We start from the raw sequence: 11,599 nt of genomic DNA, 5'->3' as shown, positions 1-11,599 counted from the left end.
GTTTCAGAGATTTTTGAAGGCTTTAAAAAAAAAAAAAAAAACAATATGGCTGCCAAATCACGTGACCGATGACGTCATCAATTTTTTTTTCTGTGAACCTCAAATTTTCAGACTGATCAGATGTAGCATTCTACATATGCAATTATGACGTCATATCGAAGACACATATGTCATAAAATAAATCTCACTCATTCCTGATAGGGAATACTTGCCGTGTGTCAAGTTTCAATTTTTTCCTTGGTGCGGTTTCTGAGATACAGAGGTCCAAAGTTTTTCCATTTTTCCAACATGGCTGCCACACCACGTGACTCATGACGGAATAACTATGATTAAAACATTCTACACGAGTAGTCGCACCAATGGTGAAAATTTGGTCTCAATCCGACAAGCGTTTGCGGAGAAAATCACTAAAGTTCTGTGCGGACAAACAGACAAACAAACGGACCCAAATGCAATACCCTCTACTCTGATGAGGGTAATAAGAGCAATGGGATGAAAGTACAACACAAGCTTGATGGGCCAAAATTTCCTCTTCCTGTGGATAAATAATATGCTACGAGCATATATACCTGTGCTCAGCACGGAGTTGAGTGGGTGGCCAAAGGTGGATGAGGCATAATAGTTGATGTTATGGGAAGCTGGGGAGGGTGTCATGAGGGATGTGATGCACTATGGTTACCTGTCCTTAGTTTTCTAAAGGACCTCCCTGTAGATGACATTTTGGGTGAGTGTCTTGTTGCTAAATAGTTCTTGTGAGGAATTATTGTCCACTTTGATAGATATATAGGAGTAACCTCTTGCACATGAAAATGCAACACATAGTTGGCCATGGGAGAACACGGGCGCTGGGAGGTATATTCCGAGTTTGTCAAATGTTTGGCCCTGGGATTTGTTTATGGTCATCGAGTATGCGAGTCTGACTGGAAATTGCATCCTCTGCAGTGTGACTGGAAGGTTGGCGTCTGATGGGGCAAGTTTAACATGATATAGGCCTAGCCCTAGAATGAACAGGAGCAGTGGAGGGTGACCGAGAATCAGAAGGCAAATTTCAATGAACGGCACTTTTTGGCGCACATCTGACGATCGAACACCGCTTGGACGCTTTTCCTTTGAAGAGCACACACGCAAGACACAACACAGGTAACGATGGCGGTTGATATTGACAATTAATGTAATGAACGGCAGTAGTTTGGGTGCATCCGACAATCGAACACCTCTTTAATTTGAACAGTTAACTCGCACACATTCAAGGTACAGAATCTATTGTCGGACACCGCGCTTTCGAAGAACAAAGAAAAGAAGAGAATCCGGGCAATGAAGGGATGACCTCATACCCGTTCCCTGGTTCCCCCTACCTTCAGATTATAGCCTTTGATGCTATCTGGACGTAGGCCTATTGCAACTTATTTTCATGTGTTTTTAATATGTACGTTGGATTTCAGACACAAATTGAGTCTTAGAGGGCGTGTTCAGTCCAGGAAAGAGCCAATCGGGGTACATCATGTTGGCAGAGCTCTGGTGCTCATCGTTCCCCTCCTTCCACGCTGATTTTTAAAACATGACAACCATTGCTGATGTTCTGAGCTATACTATTTATTATTATCAGTTGTGTTTATGTTCAGTGTTTGATGCAATGAGTATTCCCTTACTCGAGTTCATATTTTTGGGATAGACGGTAGCACTTACTGGACAGCAGTTCAGCGATGGCGACTGAACGGGAATAAATGTGGCCGTTGATGGGTTGAAAATATTGTTGAAGCCACGTTGTCATACAATTCCAGCTTAGAAAATTTAGTGCATCATCTTCGTCACATTAAGAGACCCCAGTATATGGGAAATGAGCACATTCCTGCCAGCAGTTTCGGAGGAGAAACGTCAAAATACACGCAGATGTTACCAGAAATATTTTTTTAAAATAAATCTTTACTTTAAATACAATGTTTCTTGTTACATTTTTGTGTCAAATTCACCTTCTGAGGTAGTCAGCATGTGCAGAAGAGGGTTTTACATTGCAGACGCTGTTTTCGAGGAGTGGCATTACGCCTCTCGGTGGTGACGGTCTGTCGACAACAGACGTAATGAGGTCAGCGAATGACCTATGATGTCATGACGGAATGACGCCTCTCAGCGGTGACGTCACACGTCGCCATGCAAACTAATGTAAAAATTAGAAAATCGCCCAAAATTCCCAAACCTGTCCGTCTGGCGCGATCTCACATAGCACATGCTGTTCATTAGACCACAGAGCACCCGCATGCCGAAGGTGGCGACAATCCGTACGGCAGTTTTGGAGGAGATACGTCAAATTACACGCAGACGTTAACAGAAATAATATATAGATACCCAAACTCAACCAAATCCTTCCCAATTCACGGACCAGTGTCTCTTTGTATGTTATGTGTTTGTTTGTTGCACTACTCCTTCATTTCTGGGCTGATTACATCCAGACTTGCTACATGGGATCAGCATGATCCCAATTAATGCATAGGGTTTTTTCTTTTAATCTTTGCTGGTGGTCTTGGTGGGAAAGGGGGAGAGGACACAGATTCTCAATGTAAATGTGTATCGTGTAGCACCTCCTTCAGGTCGGAGAGGGTATTACAAGTCCCACCCATTGCAGTACAGTATTCCTTTCACCACGTTTAAGAATACTGTGAGGAATTTTGAATTATAAGCAGAACGTATGTTTTTGCTTCGTGCACCTAACCCAGGGTATTATTTATTTTTGGGCACGATCGAGGCAGCTGTCAGTTGCCTATACACCACCCAAATAAAGGTGTGTCAGAAAAATGTGTTGCATGCTTGGAACAAGATTGCCCATGGGGTGAGTACTCTGCTAGTACTGTATAAGTAAATTCCTCATATTGTTGCAGACTGGGCGTCGGCGACGAGCACAACCAACAGGTGGAGCAATAGAGTCGGCTCCGCCGATCACCTGGAATTTAGATCGTACTTCTTCGGAAAACTCCGAAGAGTACAGGTCCCTTATCGGACCGAGAAGCGTCAATATTTCTACCATGTGGTACAGGGTTATTTGCCAATTTTCAAAATACGTGGATAACCACGTGGCGATTTACCGAGTCTCCACTCCTTCGATGGCACCTGTACACAATGATCCGCTAGCGTACTCGAACCGTGTGCGACCCGAGCGGATGGTCACCGAGATCCGTCGGTCCCAAATGTCCCCTTACGGCAACACAACGGCCTTGCTAATTTTCTAACACGCAGCACGCTAAGCCAATGTAAAAAATGTAAAAGAATAACCCTAACTGTCAAAATAACTCCACAGCGCATGAACATTTAATTACCCGTGAGACAAGGGACGGGAAGCTATCTATCCACATTCACTTATCGATATAACTGAGCTATAGGACCTGAATGTTGTGTGCTCATGGCTTCCAGATTCACAACAATATTACTCGAAGAAGTTTAACACAAAGTTTCAAACAAAAAATCGTTATCCTGCACAGCACATTTGCAATGCCCCAAGAACTTCCTGAAAGGTCATAGTTTGGGCCTCAAGTACAAATAACTTCGTTATTCCTCTTCCCTACTAATGACATCACAATGAGTCAGAGATTATGTAAAAGGGTGGGGGAATAATGGAGGTTAATCGGCATGATAGATTTCATCAAGAGTTTCAATTACGTTCTGACCTTGGTTCCCTTACTCCATGACAAGATTGGCCTTTTGGCAACTATAAGCCTTCTGAAGAAACCTGGAACAAAGTTGTCCTACCCATTGCAAATATTAAAAATCCAATTATACTCGTTTTGAAGAGTAAAGAAATGTGACCATTAAATTACACCTGCCGTTATAACTCTTGCTGCTTGTAGGGAAACACAAACGCTGCATTACATTTTAACATAATGGCCTTGGTTTCAGCTTGAGCGACTTTCTGAAACAATAGCCTCTGACAAAGCACAAAAAAATAATTGTGTAAACACACACATATGGTCAGGAAGCAAATACTTAAATAAGCATAAAACAGCTGAGAAAGTTTATGGCTTTTTTGACATGAAACTTAAAGGTGGGACATAGTTTGCAGAAAGGAAAATTCTGATGAGTGTTGAAAGGCACAGACATAGTTTTAAAGATCATTGTCTCAGGAAGAATTTTATATTTGGCATTATTACATTCATGTATGCAAATCAAACACATGCTTAGATAATCCTGGTAATGAGACTGTATGCAGCAAAGCATAATGTGGTGCGCAATTCAATCCTAATCTCGCAGGATGTAGTAACTACGGAGGAAAGTTGGAAAATGCATTTCATTATTAATGTTTATGATGATAATATGGCTTTTTTGATGGGTTTGGCTCGTTAAACTGAGTGACGTTATTATTACAAAGATATTGCACTGTATTATTAAGTTAATAGGAAACATGTTTGACATTTTACATTCTGAAAATAAATGCACATTAATTTTCGTAATTGTCAAAGTACAATGGCAGCACCATCCAAATTTGTCACGGGAGGTTCTTGGATCACATGGTTGGCTTACTGACGTATTCGGCCAAGGTATCATGCACGAATTCAATTGGGTTTTAGTCTGGGAACCGTGCTGAAGATTTTGAGCATTTAAAAAAAATTCTCAAACCAATTCCAAAAAGACAGCAGGATTATGTCGTGCTGATAGCTGGTGTATAGGCCCTCGTCAAAGCCTGTTTTGGTGATTGCATCGGAATATATATTTAATGTTGCTCGGCATCCAAGGTATCCGAAACGGATTTGTCCATGGTCGCCAAATGTAGTTCACGTTACAGCAAACTGATCTCTCTTCCTCTCCTTCTCTGACATGTGATACATGAGAGGTAGTCAAAAAGATATTAATGAGACACTCAGACAATCGTCCAAAAAACGTCAAAGGATATATTTTAGTTCACCTCAAACGTAGTTACAGGGAGCTTGTGGGATGGTGGTCATCAGTCCGTCCGTCCATAAATACTTGCAACTTCAATGAAATGACACAAACAATTCCAATGAAACTTGACCACAACCTTCATCACCCATGATGTACTAAAGTTTGTTCATGACATAAAAAATTGGGATTGAAGGGGGATTATGGGGGGTTGCCCCCCAAAATATGTATTTCCGTTCTTCTCTGAAACTACCCACACAATTTCGATGAAATTGGACAACAACCTTCATCACCAGTAAGGTACCAAAGTTTTGTCACACCATTAAAACAATCTGGGTCTAAGTGGGTCTATGGGGGTTGCCCCCCAAAATCGGTATGTGCTTTCTTCTCCGAAACCACACACAGAATTTCCATTAAACATGACCACAACCTTCATCGCCCATGATGTACCACAGCTTGATCACGACATGAAAAAAATTGTGGTCTCCGGCGGAGGTGAAGGAGGGGGGTGGGGGGGGAGTTGAGGGGCCGGAGGCGGGAGTGGGGTTGCCCTCTAAGATATGTTGTTGCTTTCTTCTCTGAAACCACACACAAAATTTCCATGAAACTGGACCACAACATTCATCACCCATGATTTACCAAGGTTTGTTCAGGAAAACAGTCAGGAGGTGCATCTGAGATATATATGCGGCCGGACCGCGCAGGGGGTCGGTGCCAATCAGAGCGCCCGATTTGGGTGAGGACACAGCGCTTTGGGGTGCCCCCCCCACCCCGTGCCGCAGGGCCTATGAAGGTCCGAGCGGAGCCATTCTCTCTCTCTCTCTCTCTCTCTCTCTCTCTCTCTCTCTCTCTCTCTCTCTCTCTCTCTCTCTCTCTCTCTCTCTCTCTCTCTCTCTCTCTCTCTCTCTCTCTCTCTCTCTCTCTCTCTCTCTCTCTCTCTCTCTCTCTCTCTCTCTCTCTCTCTCTCTCTCTCTCTCTCTCTCTCGCCTCCCGCTCAAGCTGGACTTCGACTCCGTCTTCTGTCGTCATCACTTTGACTCCGCCTCCTCTTCCCCGCCCACACGATGCTGACTCCAGCCTCCCAACTCAAGCCGCTCCTTCATGCCCACGGTCTCGACGTGAGCTGCCCGAAGCAAGAGACCATGTGCCAGCTATCAGGGAGCGAGGGGGGGTACCGCAACACGGAACATTCCCCCCGAATGTATTGGTGGCGCATTCGGGCAATCAATTATACAAAGGTACAGAGAAACCGTAGCCTCCACTCCTCTCCTGTCTTGCTGCAATACCTCCACTTCATCGGGTTTTCTGTGTCTGTGTGTGTGCGTGTCCTGGCGCCTGTCTATATAAGTAAGCCTGCAGAAGATTTATTATTTTCAGGTTAGATCTGCTCTGCGTCCACTTTCACAAGTTTCTTGTTTCTTGTCGCACCACACCTTTCTCCCCTATCTCTGCACAACACACCCCAATAAATCTATTGATTGTACCACATACATTTCCTCATCCATTGTTAATAAATTACGATTAGGAATGTTCCCTGCTCTTTTGTCTTTTCTTGCATTGATCCAGCATGGTCTGAATCCTAGTTTAGCACGGAGACTTTATTCCCCAAAATCTGTTCCTTTTAGCCGGTACGTCCTTGGCAGTGTCGCTCGGATGCATCCGCTCCGGAAAAGTGATCCGGTCCGGTAGAGTGATCCGGTTTGGACAAGGCGTACCGAGGGCATATTCCCCGGTAATTAAATCACGTGATTAATGAGGTAACCCAGTCAACCCATAGACGGGAGGACCCCAGGTCACACGGTTGAGTTATTGGCGTCCAGGGTCGGTTAAGTAACCCGCCGCGTCACAGAATTATCCGTGTGCGATGGCCTACAATTCCGGGGACTCTGGTGGGAGCCGAGATAGCTTCCCTACCCCCAGTGGTCTTCTCACCCGACCCCCAACAATATATGTATGTATATATATATATATTTTATGAATATATATATATATATATATATATATATATATATATATATTATATGAATATATATATATATATATATATATATATATATATATATATATATATATATATATATATATATATATATATATATATTGTTGTGGTTACCAAATTCGCAAACCACCATTCAGGTCCCTTAGGTGAGATATCTCCGTAAGTATATGTGTAGTTAGGCCCAAACCCGTTGTCTAGTGGGAATACATGTCATTCATGCGTGCTGCGACTCTTCAGGATAGCCGTTTTTCTTTTACTATGTTTATTTTGGACCATTGTTACCACCACCAACCACAACATCAACCACCCACCGCGGCGCCGCTTCACGTCACACCTCGCAACCGTCGCATCGCCACCGTTCTTGCGCCGCTTGTGGGTACCGGTGTTGGACTCGTGCAGGGCGCGCGCCGAACAGCGTGTACAAAACCACGGATTTTCCACTTCAAAAACGGATCAAAAACGACACACGCCCACTTTTGTTCCGTCCAATCGGTGAGCGAGGGGCGATTTGGCCCCGCCTCCAGGGCGTTGGAGGGCGGTCGCTATATGCAAATTTATGGATCAAAAAGCATTCACGCCCACTTTTTCTCGGGCCAATGGGGAGCGAGGTGAAAGGTCGAAGGGAGGGGGTCAAAGATGAGAGAGAGCGAAGCCACGGGGCTTATATAAGCGACCGCGTTCATCGGGATAAAGAGTTAAGACTTCGCAGTCGGTGGAGTTGGGAAGAAGAAGCAAGAAGGAGTTGGTCGTCGTCGTGTGCGTTGGAGTCGGAGCGAAGGGGACGAAGCTGTGGAGAGGCGGCGAGGGCAGACGAGGGGGTGCTCGCATCGTGCCGCGAGCTGCACACCAGGGAGGCCGACGGCGCGACCTGGTCGAGGTGGAGACGCTCGTCGCGGGACTCGAGGCAGAGTAGAAATCCTCTATACCCCGAGCATCAGCAACCCCCTCCTGTTTCCCCCCCGCGCTGAGATAGTGCGACCAAGGGGGCCCCTTTCCCACCCCCTACCAGACACTGCCCGCGAGGCCCGCGGAGTTGAGGCACCATCGCCGCTCCGCGTCTCATCACCAGACGGGTCGGCCCGACCCGGTCTCGGCCTCAGGCCCGCCTCATCCTTGAGGGTTCTCTATTCTTTTTCTTGGTTTTGGATATGTGTTGTCGGCGCCGTCTGTGAAGTAAAATTGTACAAGTGTTGCCGTGTGCTCGCGTAATCGGTATTAGATCTGCATTGTCGCATTTACTTTTTGTGTAAAATTGCATTGTGTTTCTTTTCTCTTTTCTATGTGCTTTTGGTGGAATTGAATATGTGTGCTTTCCATTCAGCGCGAATAAATGTGCTTTGTGTTGAACTGTTCCCCGCTTCGCTTCGTCATTTCTTTCATTGAATCCTCATCTTGCTTCACGTAAAGGGTTGGTAGTGGGCTGAATACGCCCGATAATTAATCGAACCGTCGAGGCCGACGATAACACCGCTCGGTTATCCCGATAGTACGGAACGGGTCGCTTAAGTGGCCCGTGTCCGAAGTCGACCTGCGGCGAGGTGCGATCGCCCGGTCTACCCTCCGTGTGGGTACTTAGGTAGGTCGAATTTGGCGAGCAACCCTATCCCACGCGGAGGCTGATTGGCTCGATCGCGGTGAGACCGAAAGGTCCACCCGTGACTGGTTCCCGGCGTTAGTCCGAGAGGGTCACGACTGGATTGTCCGTCCGGTGGGCAACGTGCCGCGATTCGAGTTACGTGGCCGTCAGCACGCCGGCGGGCGCGAATCCGTAACACTGGTGTCAGGTCGTGCGATACAAATCCATCGCCCTCCTCGCGGCACTGGTATCGGAGAACAGGAAAACGGGCTCTCCTGTCTCCAGCTAAATTCACGGGAATCGGTCCAGGGGTGAGAGAAGCGACCCCCGATTCCCTCCAAATTACGAGCGAGCGAAATTAACCCTTTAAGAGAAGCAAGATGGCGTCTCAAGGCGAGCGGGAGCCGGGGGTATTAGAAATGTATATGTGTAGTAATGTGGAGTCCATGGTCCAGGATGGAATCCCCGTGCAGGAAATGTTGATTGTGCAGGAACACGGACTCGCCCAACTGAACCCAGAGCCCGAAATGGGTGCGGCAGCGGCCGCGGTGTATGACACCTCCCCCCCCTCTCCACCAAAACCCTTCCCCAACCCTTGCCGAAACGGCTCAGCTGAGTGCATCCGACATGGCCCAGCTATGCGCCATGCTGGCGGCAATGACAGCGAGAATGGATGCGAATACACAACAAATGAACGAAAGGATGGATGCGAATACACAAAAGATGGATGCGAATACACAACAAATGAACGAAAAGATGGATACAAATACAAATGAAGTGAAAACGACGATGGATGCGAATACACAGCAAATGAGGGAAGAAATGAAAGAGCTACGGGGTGAGACGCAGAACATGGGCCGATGCCTGCAGGCGGGCATGAAGGCCGTGACCAGGGAGATAGGAATGGCGACTCCACGTGTGGAAGCAAACGAGCTGGAAGGGGGTGCAACGGCTGACAGGCCCGCGGTGGAGGCGGGTAAAAAAATAATTCGGGGGGCGTGTTGGGCGAGGGTCGTGACAGAGGAATCGACGGTGACCAAGGGGGAAAAATTAAATGGGGAGACCAAAACGTGTGAGACGAAACACGAGGTGACGACGACAGAAACTTATAAATGTATAGAGACACGGGAGACAGAAAAAATAGAGACAACACGATGAAGACGGGGTAAGTGACGCACACACACACACGGAGGTAGTGGAGGATAGTGAGGTTGAGCTCGCGGAGCGGGTAGAGACCCAGTGCGAGCACCTGGGTGGCCTCCTCCAGGAACGAGGGGAGGGAGTATTCCCCCTTGAGGCGAGTCACGACCAGGTGAGTTCGGTCGTGCTTTGCGAGGTCGAGGGGAGGAGTGCTGTGGACAGGTGCACGGAGAGCTTGGGGGGTATAGAGGCCCCGGAGACCCTTGTGGGGACACGAATCCCCAGTGTGGTTGTCCCTGTGTGTGTGGTGCAAGGCGTGAGTGCGTCCCCGTGTGTGGAAGCGACCCCGTGTGTGAGTGGTGTGGAGGCGATGGTGCCGGAGTACGTGCTTCCCAGCACGCCGTGCGTGGATGAGGCACCGTGTGTGGATGAGGCACCGCGGTGGAGTGCCCCCGCGCGAGTGAATGGAGCACCACGTGTGAGTGGTATGGGTTGTGCAAGGGAGACCGTGTGTGTGAGAGAGCGGTATGTGAGGGAGATGTCGGTTGGCATGCGGGAGCACGCAGCCGCGTCTCCCGGTGTGAATGTAATGGTGAGGTGTGTGAGCGTCGTAACACGCAGGTGTGCGTGGGTCGAATGGCGACGACGGCGACATGTGAAGAAAAAAAGCCGAGTAGCGGCTGTAGTTGTTTCGGGGACCGTGCCGGGTTCACCCAGCCGCGAGCACGAGGTTCGTGCTGTGCAACGCACGAGACCACCACGTGCTCGCTTGCGAGAGTGAAGTCCCGGTCCGGAAACGCACGCGGTGGATTTGCCGATCCCGCGGACGGACAAAGTTTAAGCAGGAATTCGGATTTGGACCGGACGGGTTCTCCACGCGATCGTGTGTGTTAAGCTCCAACGGACAAAGCACATGTGTTCGCGTGGGGAACCCCTCGAGACGTGGGGCTTGTTTTTTTTTATGCGCACGGTGACGTCATGGCTGCACGTGTGGTTGGAATCCGGCAGGAGGGGTATCCCGGCCGGATGGTACCGTCCAAGGAGGGACGAGGTACACGTGCAGCTGCATGACGTCACGGGCAGGTGCAAAGTGCGCGAGCTCTGAGTTGCCGCGCAGGTGCTGCGCATGGAAAAAAAAAAAAAAAAAAAAACCAAGCCTCACTTTCGGGTGCACAGGATTCCTGGGCAAGGGGTGGAAGACCCCCTTACCGGGGCACAGGATGGAAACTAGTTAGGGGGAAGGGTTAGCTTAGCTAGACCGACTTCATGGGGCAGGGGTAAGTCCTCATGGAGTCCGTGGAATGGATTAGTTAGAGGGATTGTAGCCAGATTTCGGTTGGGAAATAAAATGAATTATTTGGAGACATGGACAGACTTATGAATGTGTAGAGGGGACGTAGTTTAGCTACGTAGTGTTAAAAGGAACGTGCTGTAGTATAAGGGACGACGTGGGCGCACGAGTTAGTTAGGGGAGGTAGTTAGGAGGATGGCAGAGTTCAGCGGTGAGTGTGTTGAAGAGTTGGTGAATGAGGTGGAGGCATGTGCTTGGTGAGTGAGTGAGGCCAGCGGGTCTGTGTGTATGGAGCGAATGGGGAATGCATGGTGCGATGAGTGATTGGGGGGAGGAGTGACTCCCGCCCAAGGGACCCCGGGGTCAGTGTAGAGTGAGTTAGCTGGGTTAGTCAAATTTACAAAATGGAGGTCGTTTTGTTGTTGGTGGGAGTGTAGGCTCGAAACCCGTTTGGAGGGGTGCAGGAGCCCTGTTGACGGGCTTGGGAGCGTGGCTGCGAAAGGTGAGTATCGCTGAGTGGGTACCCCGGGCACCAGGCTAGTCGGCCGTGGTAGGCCAAGGGCCCATGGGGGGCCGGGATAGAGTAGTGGGCACGGGTGCGCCTGCTTGGTGCGGGGGCCCGGGGCGCCATCAGCCGCGTGGGCAGTGTTGTGGGCATGGGTGACCCTCAGAAAGGGGCCTGGGAAGCCAGCCTGCCACGTGTGCGTTTCAGGGGAGGTGCCATGGGGGG

Source organism: Eptatretus burgeri, chromosome 7 (assembly GCF_056783735.1).
Source record: "Eptatretus burgeri isolate ZD-2024b chromosome 7, Ebu_testis_v1, whole genome shotgun sequence".
NCBI lineage: Eukaryota > Metazoa > Chordata > Myxini > Myxiniformes > Myxinidae > Eptatretus > Eptatretus burgeri.
Note: the sequence above shows the minus strand (reverse complement) of the source record.